The sequence below is a fragment of the Anser cygnoides genome, chromosome 9 (genome assembly GCF_040182565.1).
Source record: "Anser cygnoides isolate HZ-2024a breed goose chromosome 9, Taihu_goose_T2T_genome, whole genome shotgun sequence".
NCBI classification, from domain to species: Eukaryota; Metazoa; Chordata; class Aves; order Anseriformes; family Anatidae; genus Anser; species Anser cygnoides.
The window spans coordinates 18862245-18879881 of NC_089881.1; the positions used below are offsets into that span (position 1 = coordinate 18862245).

Consider the following 17637-nt stretch of genomic DNA (forward strand, 5'->3'; position numbering starts at 1 on the left):
TACAGCTTGTTTGTTAAATAGGGAAGGAGAAGAGCATGGGAACCATTTCTGAAAGAATGAGTGGGTCTTCTTTCATAGAGAACATGGAAGCAAACTCAGTATATGATAGCACAAAAAAACTGACAGGCATTATCAGCTGCGGACCAGATCACATTTTCACGTCAAAAATGACATGGAGGAAGGATTACAGATATTCAGAGTTCACAGATAATCACAAAACTTAGGATCACAAGAGCAGGTAATATGGCCTCTGAGTTATATGTGGATATCTTAATGCTAAGTCAGCTCTGGCAGATGGGATTCTTGAAAGACAAGGACTGCTTCATCAACCTGTTTTGCTTGCTCACTGAGAAGAACTTTATCTAATGTTCCTCCATTGGCTCTATGCCACAATATTGATGGTAATGCTTTGGAGTTTGGAAAGAGAGAAAGGAAGAAGGACACTACCTATTGCTGGAAAAGCTGATTTGTTTTCATTGGCTGAAATCAGATAAATCAATACCTAAATGACTTTCCAAGTTCACGTGTAATACGATAGCCATCATTCACTCCTTTCAAACTTATAATTTTCTCATCCAGAAGAATCTTACTTTCATTTTTTATTCCTTCTTGTATGGAATCTTGCAATTCACTTTACCACATTTTCAGAAAAAAAAAAAAAAAGAGTCCCCAGAAGTCTCCCAAGCTCTCCAGTTTACATAAGGAAGCTGGCAGTCCTGGCCCTTCTGGAACAAGCATTGCAATACACTTTAAAGCTGGGACTGCCTTTTCAAGATTTGCCACACCTGGTGCCAGTAGAGAAATTGATACCAGTGCCAACATCTTTATTAACATCTATGGTGCCAACCATAAAAAAGATCTTGTCATATCCCTATTCCATTCAGTATTTACTCAAAATGGTCAATATTGAATTATAATCAACTCGTTCTCCCAGAGGACTGTTCAGTTGGTAGTCCTTTTTTTTTTTTTTTTTTTTTTTCCAGTACTGTAAGAGTCTAAGTGTAAGAATCAGGAACTCCTAGGATGTAATGTGAACTCTGGCATTGTCTAATATACAGCCTTCACTAAATCAGTTAAACTTAGGGCTTCAATATGCTCTCTGCAAACTGTGACTAAAGTAATCAGTGCACTAGCAGAATTAATGCTTGAACAACAGCTGAAGTCATATAGGGGTTAAGTATCTCAGAGCATTAATTCATGAGTGATTTGTAATGATCACAGCAGAGGCAGTTTCTGGTTTCTTCTTCTTGGAATCACTCACATCTCAAGTTCCAGAATGGCTTCACATCTCTTTTGAAAGCAGGACACAGCTGGAAGGAGAATGTTAATTCTTGGGGTAGAGAGACCTGTATTGATGGAGTGAAGTAAAATATGCCGTCTCACCTGCTGAGTCTTGGTTAGAGAGAAAAGACAATGAGGGAGAAGACTGAAAACATGAAACTTTATTCATCATCTCCAAGTTCTCAGTTGTTAACTGAGAAGTTCAGACATCAAAGGCTACGTAAAAACATTTGACACTGAAAAATCAGATACTTCCACCATGCAGATTTACCAAAGTTAATATATTACAGGAAAAAAAAAAAAAACACCTTATTAGAGGCACTGATGTATCTTATATAGAGGATAAAAATGCAAATGTTAAATGAAAACTGGTAAGTTAAAATGTACTTTTCATTGCCAGCTATTATGTTATGTCCAGAAGCTATAGCTGAGCCGATTAGAACATTTACTGACACTAAAACAATGTAGATTAATACATAGCTGAAGAGTTATTAGTCTAGCATAACTGAACACATTATTCAACAATATAACCAGTCTATTTATAGTAATTCTATTCGTGTTAGAAAGATCATGTCTAAAATTATATGATTTTACTCTTACACCAACCTTTTCATTTTAACTAGAAGATTATTATTTCAAAGCATTTACTATCCATCTGTTTTAAAAAAATCTGAAAAAAAAAACCCAACACAAAACAAACAAAAAAACCTGGGGCTATAATTTGCTTGAATTCTGCTTCTTTTAAATGCATGCAGAATTTTATTTATGAAAAGTAATACCTTACACTACATAGTCTGTAGTGTTGTTTCTGTTCAGATCCCACCACCTGTGTTCTCTGCAAGGAACTTCAGTAGATTTGGACTGAATTATCAGTTTTGCTCATGTTAAAAAATAATGAAGTACAATAAAAGGGTCCAATCCAGTAACCGTTTGGGGGCCCTCAGTTCCTAATGAAACAAACACAAACTGAAAATATTCAGTTATCTTGTAGGATCCAGCCCTGAGGCACCTGCGAACATGCTGTAGAAAACCTCTCTTGACTTCATCAGAGTAAAATTGGAAAGAAAACAATTTTCTTGTACCACTGTCTTGCCTGTTTCAATTATCAGTGTCTGATCTCACAAGGCATCAAGCACCCTCCTGTGAGGTCCTCCAACTCCCACTGAAATCATCAAAGGGAGCTGAGGGTATTCACTGCCAGGCAGGACTGGACCCTAAGAGAGTAGAGAGCCACATGTAAGCATGGGCTGGCTCTACCCAACTGTCAGTCTAAACAATAAGACCCTGTTACTGACACCAGTTACATCAACCCAGGATCATAAGAAAAGTGCTCCACAACCCATAAACATTTGCTGCAGTAGCAGAGGTAGCTTAAATTTTACTGTATATGCCCAAGGGTTATTGCAGCGGATGGGACTCTGGCCTTCTAAGTTAGGCTCTCTCTTTCAAAAGCCAAATCTGAAAGGTCATTGGAAAAATGAGCCTAGCTACTTCAATTTAGTATGTCTATCACAGCATACATCAGGAAAACGTGCGCGCAAACTATTACAATTCATGATGCATTTCATAATCTGTTATTCATCTTCCCCAGCAAACAGGAGGGATGACACCGTGATACTGCCCGCACTACCAGCTGACTGCCTTTGCTGTACCGTACTTTGATATTACATTTAGGTTTCAGTAAAAGCACACCATGCTAAACATAGAGTCCATTCTTGAGTCAAATCCTGAAGACAATCTATCACCTATAGTTGCCTAATTTTAAAAAATCTGGTTCTAGCTTAGCCTATGAGATGTTAATGACACTTTTGAAAGCATTGAAGCAACTGAAGCAGTATACAAGATTTCACAGAAGTTCTTAACACAAATTTTAAGTTCCTTATATTACCTATTGTCAATCACTATGTGAAACATAATGTGACAATCACTACTATAGATAACACTGACAGAAAACCTTTTAACAGCCAATTTCCAAGTGTTCAAAATGTAGTGAAATACCAGTTAAGATTATTTATCGAGTAATTCCAGTTGTGAAAGTTGTTAAGAAAAACTAACACAAGCCACTACACCCCGCGTGTATATATCTTTTTGTTTATCTGTATTCACATTGCTGACATTAAGCACATGTCATTGTACCTATACATAATTGCATAAATCATGAAAGACTACTACTAACCTTATAATCATGATATTTAAACATTACAGCTGCTTTCTCATTCCCACAATATAATGACTGTCTGCCACTAACAGCTGATTATTACCATGAGACTGGGGCAGCTACTGCCATGAATCAAATTCAATAGTGTGTAGAGAGGGTAAAATTCCAGCTTTATTGAAATTATTGGAAATAATCAATGCAAATTAATCCATCTCAGTGGCAAACATGGAGTTAAAGTAGTAAAAGATGCAAAGTAAGACTTCATAATACAACTAGTATGTGTTACAGAGGATCATAGCACAGTAATAGAAAGGGTAGAAGTTTCCTTCTTGAAAAAGTGAAGTTGGTCATTGTAGTTTAGGTTTCTTTGTAGACAGAAAAAACTAAAACTCAAATTCTGCATTTATGAATCAGATCATCAGACTGTGGAGACTAAAACTGACTGCATTTTATGATAGCTGTGGTGCTTGAATCACTCAGAAGAGCTAAAATACAACAGATAAGCGATAGAAATGTTCTGTAACAAAATCAGAAAAGTTATCATCCAGTTCGTGGCTGAAGTTCTCACTCTGAAATACCAGCCTGAGAACAATGTGAGGAATCCTCCATCAATCATATTCTAGGACCCATTTGTCTTTGCCAGAGTATAACTGTTCCCCCAAACTCACCAAGAGCAGCTGAACACAGATGTCAACTCAGTCTTAACAGAACCTAGCTCAGGTGGAAGCTCAGAGGATATTCTGGTAGAAATATCCATCTGCTTGCTTTGCTCCTGTTTCTCCTTACATCTTGGACAGAGCATGTTGAATACTGAGAGCCTTAAACTGATCCATGACATCCTTACACACATCTCTCCATTCACTTACGATTCACCTATTTTTTTTTCTGGCATATTTTCTAAACAGTTTATTGGAGAAAGTGATCTTCACCCATAAGAAACTAGTTTTGAATACTTAATTTCTTCAACTGTTAAAGACTCCATCTACTTTCCTGCTATATTTGTGATTGCAAGCAAATCTGACTGTGCATTGCACAAAACAGTAGCCCAAGACCTGCCATCCTTCTTGAACGTGCAGGCTGGACCTACCACCACAGAGTAGTAACCTATTGCAACAAGATCCTTGAAATAAAACTTACTTATAAATCCCTTTCTCTATGAGAGAGGAATTATAAGAATCCTGGTTCTACATTTCATTAGTCAGCTTTACTTGTTTCATGGAAAATACAGCCTATTTCGGTCTAATTTTTTCTCTTTAGCCTCCCTTTAGAGATGTGCTACATATAATGTTTATCTTTGATCAGACTTATTCGGCAGATAGTAGCAGCTTTTGTTTTTAAAAAGTGACCAGAGAATTGGTTTGCTATGAAGTGTATAGTTAAGACGCCTCATACAGCTCTGTTTTTCTGTACTTCTCTCATTCTCTGCCAACTGGTACCTCAGTCTTATTGGTATCCAATAATAAGCCCGATTACAGCTATCCCTAGGAGACATGACAAAAAGAGAGTCCTCATCTTGCATTAATTGCTCGTATTGAAACTATGCCACATCTCTCGAAGCTAGATGTTGCTTAGTATCCCTTTGATATGATAATGACATGCTTCTTAGCAGATGAATATGCAAATTAAAAGCAGTAATTTGGTGGCATGCACCTGCTGACACTGCACTACTATGCTTATGTGCTCCTCTGTAACACTGCAGCTACACAAAAGCATCACAGAGGTAAAATTAAATTCTAATGCTGTATATATTAAACAGATGCTTCCACTTTTCTTTGTATATCTACTTTTTACAGAATTTGCTATTGGAATCTCAGTTCTCCCTTCATGCAATTAGTGGACATTTATGTGTCATACACAGAAATGTACTTGGAGCTATTTAAGGGCTCTGTTTTTAAAGAAATGGTTTACATGAACTGCACTTTCAAAGAGTTTTTTTTTTTTCCTTCATAGCAGAGAGGCAGAGGATTTTAATCTTAATGCGCAAAAGACCTTCATTCATAAAATAAATGCATACTTGAGCATGGCAGCTTGCGACAGAAAATTTCTGTAGTAAAGATACTGCAGAGTATACAGTTATCCAAACTTCCTGATACCAATTATGAATATTTTGAAGTAGCTTCAGTGAATAATCTATGTGCATTAATCACACAGAACCAACTTATACCCTCAGGTACGTACTGGAAGCTCTTTTATATATGATTAAGGTGTTGAATGTGGAAGTGGAATTTGGTTCCAAACCACCAGACTGTTCAGAAGCCCTGTTAAGCTGAAGGTGCCAACCGGCTCAGTTCAGGAGGGCACAGCTAATAACACTGGTCTTAGGAGTACTAGGAGTACTAAGTGACACACTGGAGCTACTCAAAAAAAACCAAAAAACAAAAACAAAACAAGTTCCCAAATGAGTTACGATAGAAATACTGAGACGTTACCAAGCTCGTTTTAGTCTCTTCACAAACAGCTATGCAACTGAACGAACTGAACTGATGTTTCGTAGGATTAAAATAGAGATCAGGAAAATTTAACTTATTGATTTATACAATTTAGGAAACACATATTGTGTATTGTCCAAAACAGAAAAGGAACACAGAGGTGTTGGTTTTCAGAGGTTCCTAAACTCTTATTTGGGCACCTCCAGAGTTAAAGGGCTAAATTCCTCTACAGTTCCTTGTACCTGACAGAACCTGTCTGTACCTATTTTCTGGCATGTGGGTAGCCCACATCTTACCGCTGTTGTTTACTCCATGCCACACATAGGCCATCTGGATGTGAGAAAGAATGCTCCCCCAATCTCTTTGAAAGAGCAGCTCATCGGAGAGGTGATGTTCTTTCTTCTAGTCACATTTTATTGCCAAAAAGGAAGGATGTGTTAATGGCAATGCATGTGAACTACTAAATGTCACATTTTTGCAACATGGAAGTTGAATTCCCTTCACCCAAGTCCAGACTTTACTCCAACTTATTTCACTACCTAATTTGCTATTTAAATGTTGCTGATGTAAAAGAATTTATAATTAAATACTTTTATTTCATCCCTACCATCAGTAAATATTAATTAGTTTTAAGCCATTCATTGTGCATATAAAGTACATATTAGTTTCTTCTTGAATAGGACTGAAAGAAAAACTGTAAATATGAGGAATTCAAGGGGGAATAATTTGTCTGTTTGAAATTCATACACTAAATGACAAAGAGTTACAAAAGTAGCATTTTTTATGTACACAAGAATGATGGAAACAGCGTTGGCCCTACTAGAGACCTTAGGTCAACTGACTTTATCATTGGGTAGAGGGGCTTCTTTCTCTACCTCGCAAGAGGAAGAGAAACTGATGTAACTAGATAACTATGATGAAGACTAGAATAAGACAACCTCGCTTCAAGTAATGAAGTTCATACAGAAATACAAATGAGATGCAAGAATAAAGGAATTTGTGTCAAAATACATTAAAAAGACATTCTGAAATTAGAAAAGAATTTGTAAAATATACAATTTTCTGGACACTATTGAGATGGAAAGGGACCAAACTCTGTACTGCTTTATGCTGGATGTAGACATGCTAAAATGAACGCATCCACTTAAGGCTTTATATACACAGTAAAACAACTATTGACGATATTAGACAAGCAACAGATAAATGTATATGTATTCATTTAATTGCACATATAAAGCTGTGAACCTATGAGAGAGTAACAAAGGCATAATAATAAATAAAAGGAAATAATAATCAGGACATTAGACCTTTTTTCCCTGTGAAATTCTGGTTTACTTCTTTCTTAATATTTTTAACAGTTTTGTACAGTACAGCCTTACACAAATTTTGTGTGAAGAAAAGAGGTTTTCTTCAAATGACCCCTGCTATGTAGGACTATTGCACTACACTATCTAATAATTATTGCTGACCATTATATTTCTTTGCTATCCATGCATAATTTTCCTTGGTATCATTTCCAAGGTTCTCTTTCCCAATGAATATTCATTAATGAATCATCTCACTATAATAAATTATAATTTTTTCAGCAAAATTTCATTATTCTTGGGTTTTATTTAGATCTACAGCATATCTATGTACTGGTTTCTTAGTGGTTCATTATATCTATAGTCTTTTTTTTCTACAACATTATTCAATTTTAGCTCATCTTCACATAACACTGAAGTACTTCTTCAGGGTCTTTAAGCAAATTCAATCTTGTTCAGTCTTTAGTCTCTAACTACTTATTTCCTTAGGATAATGCTTATTAGTATTAATTCTGTTTGTCAAGCATTTTTCATTCCATATGAGTGTCCAGATAATTAAATTCAGAAGAATGTATTGTGACTAAAAGTTCCCTGCATAAAATCTCGTGTCACCCATCAATCCTGTAACTTCAAATTTTCATTCCCTTTAAAGTAGCATACTTTTACCAAAGATGAACAGTTTTTAAATCAAGGATAGCAAAACTAGAAAACAAAACACTCACATTCAGACAAAAAAATCAATTAAAAAAGAAAAATAGAAGTGTCTGAAAGTTCTGAAGTTTTCACCTGTAGCCTGTCTCATGTCCACTGAATATCCTTTATCTCTTTCTAAAATTTATTTGTATCAGTCCTTCTATCCTGTTCTATATTGCCAGAGTTGTGCAGAGTGCTTCATATATTTATATGTATATATATACATGAGAGAAATATATATATATATATATGTATTTATATACATGAGAGAGAATCTTCCCACAGTGCAGTTGTAGCTATGTCTTGCTATCTTTTCAGTATGTGCTTGGATCTATTCTGTCCTGAAGATGCATTCTAAGATAGTATTACTTCTTACTTACCAAATACCCACTTTTATTCTTAAAAGACTGGAATTTATATCCTTTAAAATATGTATAATTCCTTTTATAAAGCACATGCCATTTCCTCAGCAGCAGGTGGCATTAGAATTAACAGAAACAATAACTAAACCAAGTACATCATCATGGGAAGGAAAGGCTGCAATAAGAACACTGAATTTATAGCTAACCTTTCACCATAATCAAAACACAGACATGAGGCTAATATCCTCACCCCTAAAGCTTCAGAAATCATTACTGAAAACATTCTTATGCATACAGCACTCAAAGTAGAATCTCCACTACACAGAGCTTTTGAAGGTACTCTGGGAGGTAAAACTGGCTCTAGCTGGCACCCAAGGAGAAGGGATCCTCAAAATATCAGGAGTTTTCACGCTGCTTACAATTTGTCAGCAAAACTAAAATCTCTTAGCAAAGTGGCTTAGGGAATCTCAGCTCCCATTAGAATCAATGAGGAAAGACACTACTGGAACAGGCTTGGGGCATGATCAGATAGAGTACCAAGACTCTAAATTATATTTAGACCACACCAAGTGCTAGGCTCCAGCGGCTACCACTGAAGCCTTTTGGCACACTTGTAATATTCTCTGAGACTTCAACTGTATCCTCCTGCAACAACTCAAGGATCCAAGATAACACACAAAGCAGCGTCAATAGTGAAACTGAGTCAAAAAGTTATGCATGTATTGCCACACTCAAGTGTAAGTCTAGCAAGCATCATACCTTACATCAAAATCAGAAAGAAAGGCACTTGTCATTCCTACAGGCACCTAGAAGCCTAAGGTAAGCTAACAAAATCTTTATTTATAATCAGATCAGAATACTTCCTTACATACATTATTTTAAAGATGTTCCACATAATATTTATAATTCCCCTTTGCTGGCTAATAGGGGCAACTTATATTATTTCATGTGCTCGGAGATGTTTTTTTGCAGGGTAAACATAGTTTAGGCTTCTTTCAGCCAGTAATGGAATTTCACATCAAGCAAGAACAACTTCAAAATATTCACGACTGCAGCAGAAACTGCTTATGTTACTCAAGAAATCAATCTTTAGAGACTAAGAGCCTTGTAATGTAATAACACTACTTGGTTTCAGCCCCTTATCTGTAGATCTTTTTTTTTTTTTTTTTTTTTTCAGTAAAATGAAAACAGTAAGAATGTCAGATTGCCATTATCTGTCAGGAACTTGAGCAGGAAAACAAAACAGGTTTAGCACAATGATGAACAGTTGTGACAAATCATCAGCATTTTCTCTAGATCCTCATGTGAAAGCAGTTTCATATTTCATCTTTAGACTCTGCATTTCCTCTCACATGAAGCAAAAAATTATCCAGTATTTTACACTATGCCACATTTACACAATTTATGTAACACACCTCAAGAACTGAAACAGATTCACTTTTTTTTGTACACCTAATTTTGACACCAGTCAAAGTCTTTGGTTCAAAGTAATTGAACCAAATTACTCTCTCTCCATTTTTTTTTTTTTTTTTTTTACAGTAATGCTCAAGGCTTGAGACACATTATGCTACTGTTGCTACTGTTGACCTGCAAACTGCAAGAGGACATAACAGGAGGACCTACAGGGACTGCTGTAAGGTCTAGGTGTCCAACATATGAGTACCAGATAGGTAGCTTACAATTTGATAGAAGAAAGAGGGTATAGCTTCAGTATTACCTAGGAAGACATCAAATTTGGGGGTATTAAATAAACGTTCATTTTATTTTTCATTTTTAGTCTCTATTGACAACAAATTACTTAAAGAGATTCATTAACTCTACAATACATGTTGCCTCAAATAACATTCTACTGGGGTTTGATGGTTTCTGGCTCCAATGACTTCTTCAGCATTTTAGCCATGAGCCCATACGGCAGTGCAATCAAACAGTACCAAATAACTCCCTTAAAAGCAGAAAAGTTCATGTACCTGTGCTGCATACTGCCATCAAACATCCCTTTATTTCTTCTGCTCTTCATCTAAGATGTGCAGAAAGGTCATAGTCTCAGCAGTCAGCTGACTTCTCAGTCAGCCTAAGAGTTAGGGGCTAGACTCCAGAAGACAGATCTATAGGGAACAACTGGTATCCCTGATCCCTCTGCTGAAGAGCTTTGGGTAAAATATGACAAAAGTATCTTTTTATGTACTTAGGAAGAAAAAAAAACACCAATACTCTCCACTGCTTGAGGAGACGTATTGTTGATCTTACTGAGTAATGCTGCTCTATTAATTTCTGAACTTTGCTTCTCAGAAGTAGTACTGCAAATACTTTTTCTTATTCTCATACCTCAGCAAACCCAACACTGTCCGAACTGTTTTAGCGTGGAACCTAAAAAACATCTGAATGCAAAACCTTCTAAAAAGCCACATTAAGATTTCCATCTAGCAAAACACAGAACAATCTGCTATGTTCATACTTTTACAGGTTGTAGCACATATTTATCCTAGGCCTCATTTTCCTCTTTTATACTTTGATGCAAATCATAAGTAGATCTACTAAAGCAAAAGGAGCTTCTTTTATGAAGACTTCCCCCCCCCCCCAGCAGTAAAACTGAACAACACTTCCCCATTTCAAAAAGAGTGCAAGCATTTAACATGTAAACATACAAGATGCTATTCTGGGTGCAGGTTCCTTGATTTAGAAAGTTTTAGTAACTTAGTAAGCAACCAGCCTGATAGAGAGAAAGTTTATAATGGTAAAACATATTGCATTAATACCATTAAACATCAATTAATGTAAACAGCTTAGTCTCAGAGCTGTCATTGGGCAAGTGAATGCACAATGACACACTGTTACTAATTCACTGTCAGTAGAAAGCTGTATACAAATAATCCTCTAAGCTATTTCTTACTGAAAAAAATGAGAGTAAAAATTGTGTGACCACTCAGTTGACAGCAGAGTGTTTGTCAAACATTATGTCAGATTCTGTTATTCCTTTTTTTTTTTTTCTTTTTGGGCACCCTCTGCTCAAACTAATTGATGGTGGTTCCACAGAAATGTCATAGCCTTGTGATTTCTTGTCAGCTTTACTGACCTCTTTTCAGCTTTGAGTTTCACATTTTAAAGAGGAAAAATTAGACAAGCATACTTCACAGTATAGCCCACCCACACATCCCTGAGCCAACAATTCTTCAAGTGTGTGGGTTCACCACACACGAGCTCCACCTGACTGATTTTTACCTGGTGCGTGACCTTCAATTGAAAATTCCAACAGCATGCAACTTGTCTTTGGCAAATGAATTGTAAGTACGCCAGCTGCCAGATGTCTTCATTTTAAAACACCTTCAAAACTGCTTTCTGGCATTGATCCACAGGCAAAACAAGCTAAGCTGTAGCTGTAATTTCTATTCTGTGTGCAAAAAAGGGGAGGAAACGTAAGATGTGTTGCTTTACATCTCTAAGAACTGTACAAGGGAGAGGGAAAAAACAACTCATTACTCATGTGCTACATATTTTCGGGAAGAGTTTTTCCAGTACACAGAGCGTATCCAAAATTTACATAAATATTCACCCTAATGAAACAGTCATTTGAAGTAACATAGTTCTGAACAAAGGGATTCCCTCTGTACCATGAAAATTAATGCCTGTGCCTCCAAATGTGGACTAGCCAACCTATTTTGCCTAAGGTTTAGAAAAACTGCTTGGCAAAACCATTTGAAGGCAGAGATCTTAATTAAATCTGTGCACAAGACCTGGGATAACATGCTTTCAATTACTTTTGTTATATTCCATTTTTCTAGTTGTTTTCTTTCAGAATCTGAAATTCATCCTTTGGCCACCAGAAGTTTCAATGCTACTGACAGATCTTTAGAACAAATCTGCACATATTTGATTTTCATTTGGCACTGTGGCAAACTCGTTCTCCTGTCATGAAAAAAAATGGCAATTTCCATTCACTTTCCTTTGAATATCTAGATTCACCATATTCCATGTGTTGGATCATGCATGCAGCCCTAGAGCCTAAAATGATTCAGAATCGCTCTTTCTAGTGCCAGAAAAATATTGGTGCACACAACAATCTCTACTTTCTGCCATCAGACCATTAACTACAGGCTCACTGATCAGCTGCCCAGTTGCATATGTAGCTTACAAATATGTATAACTTTGGTTCTCTACTGCATTCTTACAGCTATAATTCCATATATTGCCACAAGTAGAAGAACCAGGAGAAAAAATTACTGTGGAAAGACATTACAGAAGAGTCAGACTTGGGAAGTGATACTTTTTATGTTAATTAGTAGCATCAACTGTCCTATCAACAAATGCCTTTTTTATGGAGCCTAGCACACTACTGTCTTAGACCCTGACTGGCACTGTAACAAAGACTGCTTTGGTACATCCAACAAGGATCTGCCATCTACTGCTGACAAAACAGGAATGCAGAGAAACCCAGTCAGAAGTGGCACAGAGATCTCACGTCCTGTGAAGTCAGAGAGAACTTATTATGGTAACTGAACCTCTTTTTATTTTTAGTTTTTTAATCGAGGGGAAGGGCAGCTTTGTAGTTCATATACAAGCCCTATAACATTTCATGAGCTCCAAGCAAAAATCACTGTGCCCCACAATATTAATTGAGCAAGCATTCTCTGTCAGTACTCATACTTTCTATGATGGCATATAAATGACAAAATACATCTATTACACCTCAGTTTCCCTTCAGTACTGAAGCTACAGATATGTCAAAGGGGAGAGAAAAAAAATCCAGACAAGAGGGCAGGAAAGTCATGTGTGCAACACCTCGAAACAGACCAGCTACTACAGGGTAAGAACTTCTTTCACAGTTTAGTGAGCTACTGAATGTATGTATTACGTATGAGGATCCCAAAGCATATAGCTAATCTACTTGATTACTTTTTTATTGCATAAAATATTCAAACCAAAGATTACAGACAGGGTGTAATACTTCAGAATAAAGCACAGCATTTCAGAACAATTGCCTAAAACACACGGTATACCTGGGAACCAAAACTGCCTTTGGCATGAAGAATACAAAATAAGATTTGACACACATTACCTGACTTTTCAAAGAGTCAAAAAGTACAGATAGGTCAAGAAGTGACTGAACTGATATTTTCAGCCCAGGTATTTGACATTAAAAACACCCCCCCCCCCCCCCCAAAAAAAAAAAAAAAAAAAACAGTCTTCTGGTTTAGATGGAGTTACAGAAGTAGCTGTTTTGCAGTCATCATAATCTGAAATAAAATTTTGTGTTGGTTTCCCATTTACGTTTTAAAAAAAGATAAGCGTCCCTAAATCTTTCCGCCTACCTATTCAGAGGGACAGGTGAATAGGTATTTGAACTATGGGAATGGAAACTGGTATCTGATACTCTGTGTCCAGAGTTCATCACTGCTCAAGGGTGAAGACTTCCTACTGCTTTCTTTGCTTATACAAATATGGCTACAGCAGCACCAGCCTTGGCTGCATATCAGCTCTCCTAAAATTTGCTGCACTAAGGATTTACATGCCTTGCAAATCACCCTGGGCTCACAAATGTTATCATGCAATTACATTTCTCTTTCTGAACACACAAGCATTAAGCCTCAAGGTCATCCATCTTCACTCCTTCACTCTCATGTCCAGCAATGATGCATCAATCATGATAGTTACAGGCATAGAAAGAAAGAAAAAAAAAAAAAGAGTGGAAGGTCTCATGGGACATTTCAGGATAAAGAAAAACAGTGCATTCAAGAGTACATGCTGATCCTAACCAGCAATATATGGGACCACTGTTGCATTATGATATGTGGTTTCATATTGGCTGACTATGGTATGTTGGCTCTGAGCTGTCATCATCCCAGCTGAATTAGACACCAATAGAAAAATGAGGTGATAATGCCCCAAATTTGTCCTGAGGAAAGTAATACAAGCATTGATGCAGATTCAAAGCTCTTTACGATGCTATTAGGTTTAATGTCCAAATATTTACTTTCAAATTAAGTTGAAAACCAAGCAGAGATGATTTCAAGTGGTTTCAGACACCTGCAAAAAGCAACTACTGTATTCAATTTATATATAGTTATACATTGTTTTTCCCAAAGTATTCTGTTGCTTCTGCTAGAATTTGAATGAATGCCTACAGGATTTTGAACTGATACGATTCTGAACTACCACCATCTCAGGTACTACTTCTGAGGTGTAGAAAACAGTATTTTGAACTCTGGGTGCTGTTTTTGGTGACCAGCATTGCCCTCTTGAACTTTAGCTTCTGGATGAACAAAACTGTGTTTCATTACAACCAAATTTCATTTCCATGCTCCTTTTTCTTCAAAATTTGAAAAAACAAAACCACCTCATTTCTGATTTGGACGAGAAACCACCTTTCACTCCCAATATCAGAAAGTGTGAGGACTTTTTACTATTACAGAGCCATTTCAGAAAGCTCTGTAAAGAATGAAGGAGTAATGGGGTTTGCAATTGAAGATTGATGCGACTATAAGTGTAAAAGACTGACAACTTGTCTATGACCCAGAAACAGCACTCATAGCCATACCTGACTGTGGTAGACCAGGTTTCTGAAGAGAGATTTGACAGGTCTCATAGTTATATGGCACGAACAAGATTTTTTTTTTAAGCGTTTCTGTCAAAATTTCTCCTTATTCATAAAGATGGTGTGAGCTTGGGATGGTTTGCCTTTAGCTGTAAGATTTCTATATTTTCTGAGATAACTTGAAAAATTCATGATGGTTGTAGGCCTTTTTTTTTTTTTGTATAGATATATTTGCTCCCTTCTCTTTTGATATGTACCTGATTTTCTGAAAACTTATCTCTAACAGGAAGAAAAAATATTAGAACCCTTGATATACAGATGCATACCCGACATCCTAGAATTTACCATGGTGTTCATAAAAATAAAATCGAATACTAAGATATGACATACTAGGAAAACTACTGGTTGGGTGTCCTGAACCCCACTTATTTTCCAAGACTATCAAGGGGGGACAGGAAAAATGAGGATACCTTTTTCCAAATATATAATTTCAGTGCCAAAATAAGAGTACTGGGGAGGCAAAAGTGAAAGACAATATAGTGGTTACTATTAATAGACTTAAGCAGCAATTCAAGTTCTTGCAGGATAACAGAGATGGTGCTACCAGTTTCTAATACTTAAGAACATGAAGAATCATTCTTTTTCTCCTTGTCCACCATAGAAACTTCAGTAATCAGAGAGGATTATATCTGAATCATACACAGTAATATAAAGTAAATTATGAATGGTATGAACTTCAGAAAATACAAGCATTGATTTAAAGCCACATATAACACAGACCAGTGGGGAAGCTCACCTCATATTTCTTTCAATCTGTTACTTGCATTTAAGGCTTAATATCTATTTGAATAAATGTTTTGTTTTTAAAGTTTAATACAGACATTCCAGCCTGTTGCTAGGTAAGTTGCTCTGACGGTTAATTAGTCTCCAAGTTAAACATTGGTACCCTATTTCCAGACTGAATTTGTCTGGTGTTAGCATCATCCATTGCAACCTGTTATGTCTTTTGTTGGCTAGCTTAAAATGCCTACCATCAGAAATTTCTTCAGAAAGCAACTAATAAAATCAGATGAACTGAGGCAGTGATCTTTAGTCAGGACTTGGACACTCTAAGGCCTTTATATATCTACAACTAGCTAATGTCAAAGCCATCAACATTTTATGTCCGCATATGTGTAGCTAGCCTAGAACAGAAGTTAGTTTTTTTGAGCATTCTCCCAAAGAAGACTAAAACAAGAGTACAAGAAAAATAGTTTAGAACTTCTGAATTATGTTTTCCCATTTCTTCTCTATCACCGTATCTGAAAGGTCACGCTATGACTAAATCAGATTCAAAAATAATTCTCATCAGCAAAGCTGAATTATTAAATTTTATTTGCAGAGGGAAAAAAAAAACACAACACAAACAAACTTGACAACAGTTTCACACAGTATGCAGCAAATATAGAACCTTTGTTTGTGTAACGTATCACATTAAGTGGTAGTAAAAAATATAAATTGTAAAATACATTGCATTATCTCCTCTATTTGGATCACGAAGCTTCCCTATGGAAATATATTCTATCTATTCATACTTCATACCTTTTTGACCAGAAAGGTCAGAATGGTAAGAAACTACATGAAAGAATAATATATGGAGAATTTCAGACATAAATTATTGTCTTGCCACCCCACCCCGTTTTTTTTTTTTAAATAATTATTACATTTTCAGACATACTTTTTTCCCCCAAATTTTAGGCATTTGTTCCTGGAATTATCTCAAAGATCAAACATACTTTTATGTGAAAAAGCAGCTCTTCTCAAACCAACTTCCAAAACTCTGGAAACTCTACACAATTTTTCCCCCGTCAATCATATATTACAGAGAACATATCCATAACAAAGAGAGGCAAAAGCATAAGAAGATGTAATAAAATTTGTAGTCAAGTTCGCAATGGAAGTGAATCAGCATAGTTTCACAGAAGGCAATGGAGGTAGTCTGTTTTATCTCATTAAAGTATTAAAATCTCACAGATTATTGCATTTTAAAAGAACAGTTCATTTAAACTGCAGTTTGTTTAAACAAATGATGCAATATAGCTTCTGTAGAATGCAGACAGTTGATTCAGAAATTGTTTTGTCTTATATTCAAATCATGTTTGTAATATGTGTTAATATTTCCAAAGTGTAATTTGTATAACTACACCCACTAGCCTATTCTGTCAGCAGCAGCCCTATAGGAATATCTCAGTAGAAAAGTAAACTGTTCTTATGTTCCATGTATAACGGCACAGTCAAGATTTAATGCAAATAAATCCAACTCTAACAAGAACCAGGCACAACCTAGTCAATGGTCAATAATACACTAAATATATTTGTTTTTATTTTCATGTGCACTTGTCCTTCATCACTGTCAGTCTATGATGACTTGAGAATGGCCAAGAACAATATGTTGCTACATTTGGTGAATATGAACCTCATTATTCTTGACTTATGTTTTTTAAAAATTCTAATAAAAAGCAAAATAATGTTTTTGTTACAAAAAGATATTCTAACACAGTCCAAGGTTACGTTCCAAGTTTTTCTCCTGATCCTGTCCAAAACAAAACAAAAAAACAACAATTTTTCGTGCAGCAAGTCTGCAATCGACACCTGATGTTTACACTGTATTTATCTGCCAGGTGAGTCACATAAGTAATCCATTTTCAGACAGATAAATCACATTTTTAAGATACATAGCTTGGTTGCACTCAATGAAAACAGATCACTTAGTACACTAACTTGTCAAAGGTTATCATACATACTTTCTCAAAACTGTAAATAAACCGATAGCCATAAAAGCTGAGTTTGGACCTTTGTCTAGTAATGCTTTCTCACTGCTTGCTGGTGAAGATGGTCAACC

The 17637-nt window shown here is 36.1% G+C and overlaps 1 protein-coding gene across 12 annotated transcripts in view; it reads right to left on the reverse strand.

Annotated features, from left to right (window-relative positions):
• The window catches only part of LOC106032159 (SRY-box transcription factor 2), a 275642-nt gene that overhangs the window by 110211 nt on the left and 147794 nt on the right, over window positions 1-17637 (reverse strand). Inside the window, exon 4 of one of the 12 annotated variants that reach the window (XR_010833517.1) lies at window positions 11447-11615. The exons of the other annotated variants lie outside the window; for them this stretch is intronic. The gene's annotated coding sequence lies outside the window, so the exon portion shown is untranslated. The remainder of the gene's footprint in view (window positions 1-11446; window positions 11616-17637) is intronic. 12 annotated transcript variants of the gene reach the window in all.